This window comes from Acipenser ruthenus, chromosome 52, assembly GCF_902713425.1.
Source record: "Acipenser ruthenus chromosome 52, fAciRut3.2 maternal haplotype, whole genome shotgun sequence".
Classification (NCBI taxonomy): domain Eukaryota; kingdom Metazoa; phylum Chordata; class Actinopteri; order Acipenseriformes; family Acipenseridae; genus Acipenser; species Acipenser ruthenus.
The window spans coordinates 1206235-1213572 of NC_081240.1; positions in this window are offsets into that span (position 1 = coordinate 1206235).

The window sequence follows — 7338 nt, forward strand, 5'->3', positions numbered from 1 at the left end:
ACAGGCTAATAAAATATACAGCTCCAAGGTAGCCATTCTTATCGACTCCAACGGGAAGTACTTGAACCAGCGAAGACTCTTCCCCAGCAGCCGGGTAGCAAAATTCTGGTGCCCAACTACAGAAAGGGCGCTCCAGCTGCTGTGCCAGTCGACCCTGAGAGACCCCGAGCACATTATCATCCACACTGGCACCAACGACCTGGGCTCTCAGGGGGAAGATGTGGCCGAGTCGGTAAGGAGAGTAGCGGAGAAGGCCACAAAGGAGTTCCCTGGTGCGAAGATAGTGATCTCCACCCTGCTGCCCAGAGAGGACGTCCCCCAGCACACTATTCAGAGGATCAACAGTGACATCTCCAGAGGCTGTGCCCTTCTGCCTAATGTCCACTTGGCACACCACCCCACCCTGAGCACGCTGCACCTGTACGACCATGTACACCTCGACCAGGAAGGCGTTAGGATCTTCGCCAAAAACCTAAAGGACACTGCCATGGGCCGAGACCCCGCCAGCCACCCCCGAAACAGGAGCACACCGGACCACCACCAAGGACAGCGCAGCCCTGTGCTTACGAGGAGACCCCCCCAAGAACACCAGCCTCTGCAGCCTGGACACCGGCAGCACACACTACAACAGACCAGAAGAGCCCAGCCCAGCAGAGCCCAGCCCAGAGGGACCCAGCCCAGCAGAGCCCAGCCCAGAGGGATCCAGCCCAACAGAGCCCAGCCCAGAGGGATCCAGGAACAGCAGCAGCTCCAGCACAGCAGTCAGACAGAGCAGCAGCAACACAGCTATGCAGCAGCTGCTTCCAAACCAAGGACCCTAGCCAGCTCTGAGATGGGGGAGATACGGCAGCTCCTGAACTTAATTTTCAAAATCATGAGCTAAGTACACCCCACTCTAAATGTATTAGAAAAGAAATGTACAACTAATAATAATTAGAATAAGAAAATAATACAAATAATAAGAAAATACTTAATAGTGTAAAACATGTTACTGATTTATGTTCAATGTTTCTGACATTATATTTTATTCTAGATAATAATTATAAATAGCTTAAATTATAAATATGAGATCGCTTACAATTAGCTCCTGGAATATTCAGGGTTTGTGTTCGTCAGTGTTTGGGCTGAAGAGCACAGACCCTGAATTCATCAGAAATATAAATAACATAGATATAATTATTCTCCACGAGACGTGGTGCCGTGCTGATGTGTCCACTCACTGTCCCTCAGGCTACAGGGAGATTATAGTGCCCTCCCTGAAACACTCACACGTAAAACGTGGCAGAGACTCAGGGGGGATCATTGTGTGGTACAGAGAGGAGCTCACCGACTCTATTAGACCAATAAGAACAGGAGAGACCCACCTGTGGCTAAAAATGAGTAATAGCATTGTCACCTGCCAAACAGATATCTACCTGTGTGCAGCCTACATCCCCCCATCGGACTCCCCTTATTACAAGGAAGACACCTTCCATGATCTCCAGACAGAGATCTGCCACTTCCAGGCCCAGGGAAGTGTGCTGCTCTGCGGTGACTTTAATGCCAGAACAGGCACTCTGCCTGACTTCATGAACTCACAGGGCAACAGCCACATATTCGGACAATCCCCTCTGTACCACACGCACATGACTACAAACAGGAATAGCCATGACAGTGTGGTAAATAAAAATGGGAGACAATTATTGAATCTCTGTCAAGGCCTAGGCCTCTATATCATGAATGGCAGGATCAGAGGGGACTCTTTAGGTAGGTTTACATACAGCTCAGCTCTTGGTAACAGTGTGGTGGACTATGCCATCACTGACCTGGACCCCTCCTCTATTAATGCATTCACTGTCAGACCACAAACCCCCCTGTCAGATCACAGTCAAATCACTGTGTTCATAAAAAGAACAGAGCAGATCAACAACACACAGACACAGCCCTGTAAGCTGTACAATCTAAACCATTCCTACAGATGGGCTCCAAACAGCACAGAAATATACAAAGAAGCAATTGGCACCAATGAAATAGAAACCCTAATACACACATTTCAAAACACACAGTATCAACACACAAAAACAGGAGTAACTCTGGCTGTAAAAGATTTGAATAACATATTTAGAAAAGCAGCAGAAAAATCTAAATTAAAAATAGTAAATCGGAAAAACAACCAAAAGAATAAATTCAAAGAAAAGTGGTTTGATGAAGAATGTAAAACTAGAAGGGAAAAACTAAGACAGCTATCCAATCAAAAACATAAAGATCCAGACAGCCCAGATTTACGCCTCAGATACTGTGAGGCACTGAATCAATACAAACACACTCTAAGAAATAAAAAACAAGACCATATTAATAAACAACTCAGCGAAATTGAGGAGTCAATAAACCAAAATCATTTTTGGGAAACCTGGAACAACCTAAATTCAACAAAAAAAGAAGAATTGGCCATCCAAAATGGAAACATTTGGAAAAAACATTTTGAAAACCTTTACAAAGAAATACAAAACAAAGAACAAAAAACTCAAAATGCCATTTGTGAAAAACTAAAAAATTTAGAATCCTGTATTAAGGACAATCAGAACCCCCTCGACACCCCAATCACGGTGGAGGAGCTGAGTGATAAACTCAAGGCCCTCAAATCAAAAAAAGCAAGTGGACCTGACAGCATCAACGCTGAGATGCTCAAACACAGCAGCCCCAAGCTGCAGGAGGCCCTGCTCAAACTCCTCAATCTTGTACTGAGAGCTGGGTATTTCCCTGAGACCTGGAACCAAGGGCTTATAACACCCATATATAAAAGTGGAGACAAATTCGACCCCAATAACTACCGGGGCATCTGTGTGAGCAGTAATCTGGGGAAGGTGTTCTGCAGTATCATTAACGCCCGGATACTGGCCTTCCTTACCGAACACAGTGTCCTGAGTAAGAGTCAGATTGGATTTCTACCAAAACACCGCACTTCTGATCATGTTTACACCCTACACACCCTAATCAATAAACACGTCCATCAAACTAATAAAGGAAAAATATTCGCTTGCTTTATAGACTTTAAAAAGGCATTTGATTCAATTTGGCATAAAGGACTATTTCTTAAACTTCTTCAAAGTGGTGTAGGGGGTAAAGTCTATGACATCATAAAATCGATGTACTCAGAAAATAAGTGTGGTGTGAAAATTGGCAACAAAAGAACAGAATTCTTCACACAAGGGCGTGGGGTGAGACAGGGCTGCAGTCTGAGCCCAACACTGTTCAACATCTATATCAATGAGCTGGCCACAGTGTTGGAGCAGTCTGCAGCCCCTGGCCTCACTCTACATGACACTGAAGTCAAGTTTTCTGCTCTATGCAGATGACCTGGTCCTGCTGTCACCCACAGAGCAGGGGCTGCAGCAGAGCCTGGCACTGCTAGAGCAGTACTGTCAGACCTGGGCCCTGGCAGTAAACATGAACAAGACCAGAGTCATGATATTCCAGAAGAAAGCCAGATCTCAGGGAAATAAGTACCACTTCACTCTAGGTAACACCACCCTAGAGCACACCAGCAGCTACACATACCTGGGTCTGACCATCAGTGCGTCAGGGAGCTTTAACCTGGCAGTGAATGCACTAAAGGAGAAAGCACGCAGGGCTTTTTATGCCATAAAGAGGAGGCTCTACAATATAAATCCCCCCGTCAAAATTTGGCTCAAAATTTTTGAAAGTGTAATTCAGCCAATTGCTCTCTATGGCAGTGAAGTGTGGGGTCCAATCACCAACCAGGACTACACAAAATGGGACAAACACCCCACAGAAACCCTGCATGCAGAGTTCTGTAAAAACATCATGAGATTACAAAGAAAAACACCAAACAATGCATGCAGGGCTGAATTAGGCCTTTATCCATTGATTATTAACATCCAAAAAAGAGCATTAAAATACTGGATTCATCTAAAAACTAGTGACCCAAACTCACTCCATCATAAAGCCCTGCAATACCAAGAGCTCAGCCCAGAAAAGAGTCCCCTCAGCCAGCTGGTCCTGAAGCTCACTGAGCTGAGCAACACTGACATCAGTCAGCTTCAGGACAGCACTGCAAAAACAATTCCAATTAGTGTCAACCAAATTATAAAACACCTGAAACACTCCTATCTGGACCATTGGGATACAAACACTAAAACACAAAACAAACTAGAGTGCTATCGGACCCTAAATAGAAATTACACCCTGGCAGAATACCTGGTAACTGTCAGAAACACAAAGCAGAGGCAGATCCTGACCAAATACCGGCTCAGTGACCACAACCTGGCCATTGAAAAAGGCCGACAGAGGCAAACCTGGCTGGCCAGGGAGAACAGGCACTGTGGTCACTGTGAGACAGGAGAGGTCGAGACAGAGATTCACTTCCTGACACACTGTGAAAAATATAAAAACATAAGGGACATTTTCTTCCCCAAATTCTGTGATTTAGTCCCAGAATTCCCAAAAATGTGTGATACCCAGAAGCTGTCAATCCTGCTGGGGGAAGACAAACACACAGCCAGACTGGCCGGTCAATACGTGGAGACCTGTCATAGCCTGAGGGACAGACCGTGAACACGTCACACTAGAGAGGGAAAAGAGAGAGGGAGGGAGGGAGGGATTCTGTTTAATATAGAAAGAGGGAGGGAGGGAGGGAGGGGGTATTGTTTAATTGAGGGAGGGGGGATTCTGTTTAATAGAGGGAGGGAGGGGGATTCTGTTTAATATAGAGGGGGGAAGGGGGTACTGTTTGATATAGAGGGGAAGGGAGGGATTCTGTTTACTGTATTAATATAGAGGGAGGAGGGATACTGTTAGTATTAAGAAAAATTCTTTGTCTGTATATTTGAGTTGGTTATGCCATGTATGTGCTTTGGCAACACAATTATTTTTATTGTCATGCCAATAAAGCCAATTTGAATTTGAATTTGAATTTGAGAGGGAGAGGGAGAGAGAGAGAGAGAGAGAGAGAGAGAGAGAGAGAGATATGTTTTAATTTTTTAAACCTTTACTTACACACACACGTTTATCATTTATTTAAATGTCTATGTACATCTTCAAACATACAGGACGGCTTCAATAACTTATAATGTATTAATATTAATCGATATTTCTTTATTTTTTTACGTTTCAAAGCGAATGTCCTGGCTTTCTTTCTGATACCCCTCCTCTTCTCTTTGGTGTCTTTTTCATGATACTCAGTAGCGATGTTCTGCTCTCAAGTGATCCACATCAATGATAAATGTAGTTTTCTGAGTAGTTTTCTGAGTATAAATTTGTACTGTAAAAAGATAAATGATTTGATCGCAATTGTATGACGGGGTCAGTGAACTCCAACTGTCAGTCTCAAGACCATTGGAGCAAAAGCAGTGACGCGCATAGCAACAGAACGCTGGCACGTCACATGACTCAGGGGGGACGCGCATAGCAACAGAACGCTGACATGTCACATGACTCAGGGGGGACGCACATAGCAACAGAACGCTGACATGTCACATGACTCAGGGGGGGACGCGCATAGAAACAGAACGCTGATACGTCACATGACATAGGGGAAGCGCATAGCAACAGAACGCTGATACGTCACATGACATAGGGGGGACGCGCATAGCAACAGAACGCTGTCACGTCACATGACATAGGGGAAGCGCATAGCAACAGAACGCTGACACGTCACATGACAACGGCACAGAGTGCGTAGTTTCGTGGTGTGTGAATAACGGTGATTTTAAAATAATTTTAAAGAATGTTTTTTTTTGAGAATTTTAAACAATTTGTTTTCGCTTTTATCGTATTTTCCAGTCCATGTATTACACTCACTCACACTCATTTAATCTGAAATAGCTTTGGCCTTGAATTGAAGTTTGAATTTCCATCGACTGGGATATTTAATCGTTTGTTTCTTCATCGCTATACTCGGTGCTTACTTTGTTTCGGGGCTCAGCCCCGGAACCTCTGGGCGTGCAGAGTCATATTCCCGGGACCTCGAGTTAAAAATCTCATAAAACGCTTTCTTTTTAAATTCTCAACACAGTTGTATCAAGTCTGCAAGTTCTTGCGTGCGCGCTAAAGAGACAATCCGCTGCCACGTTTTTAGCCGACTTTAAATTACTTTACGATTTAATCTTGAGCGCCTTTAAGTAAGATGTCTCTGGCTGCGCTTTTGTCTTTTATAAACACAAATAAGATTATTTGATTTGAAAAACGTCATGAACGATACAAGCAACTTCTTACACTGCTTGGTTTGATTAAATGAGTAGAACACAACAAAATATGAAAGCGGAACATTCATTTCAACAAAGAACAACGACAACCTTTTAATGAAAAAAAATACATGGTAGCCTACTTCAATAGGAACATTAGCCTGCTATATTATATTAAACCAAAACAACAAAAAATAACGATCTGGTTCTGTCTTGGCTTTTTCAATTAATATAATTTAATTAATAGAGAATCAAAACATACTAAGATCACAGCTACCTAGCCTCAGTTTAATTGATGTTTTTTGTAATCTACCAGCGGCTTCTGTTGCAAACACATCACTGATAATAATGCAGACCGCGGGGCAAACCAATGCGCGTGTGGGGGGGCGTGTTTATTTTAAATCAGTGTCGTCCTTCTGGAGTCCTCGGAATGTCTTTTAATGTGTTTGTTTTTTTAAAGCATTCAAATGCAAAATCATAACAAAACGTGTACACGTGCTTTTTTGTATTTATTATTTGTGCTGCGGTTGCCTTTTCTTAATTTCTCTGCTGCACTCCTGCTTTGTATATGATGCAGAACACGTGATTGTAATCATCTAACACTAGCACGTGCAATACTCTTTCAAATACACGTGTTATGAGTTTGAATGCGCGCTTCTTCAGGACGGTGTTATTGTCATTGCTTGCACCCCGGCTCCTCTTTCTTTTCTCGTCATGAACCAGCTGCTGCCCAACCCAAGGAACTGCTTTGAAGACATTTACTTCCTGTGTCATGTGACCCGCAGCTCGCTTCAGCTACAGTGAAGAGGAGCGCTTGTGCGAGTCGATTTTATACTTCGTATTGTTGAGGATAGTGGATAATAAAACTATATCCATAATAATAATAATAATAATAACAACACATAAATATAATACTAATAATCAGAGTTGAAACTCAGCCGGTACGGCCCGGAACTGCGTACCAGCAAAACATCTTGTCAAGGTACTTCAATATTTCATCTTATCACAATGATAGGCTGCATCATTTTTTCTTTGTATTTTCCGTCCTTTTCGCTTCTTCTTCTTCGTTGTTCGGTTATTATTGATGTTTAAGCAAAATAACTCGACGTCACGCAGGTTCCGGTCATGTGACTTATGATGTCAGAGTATGCTGACT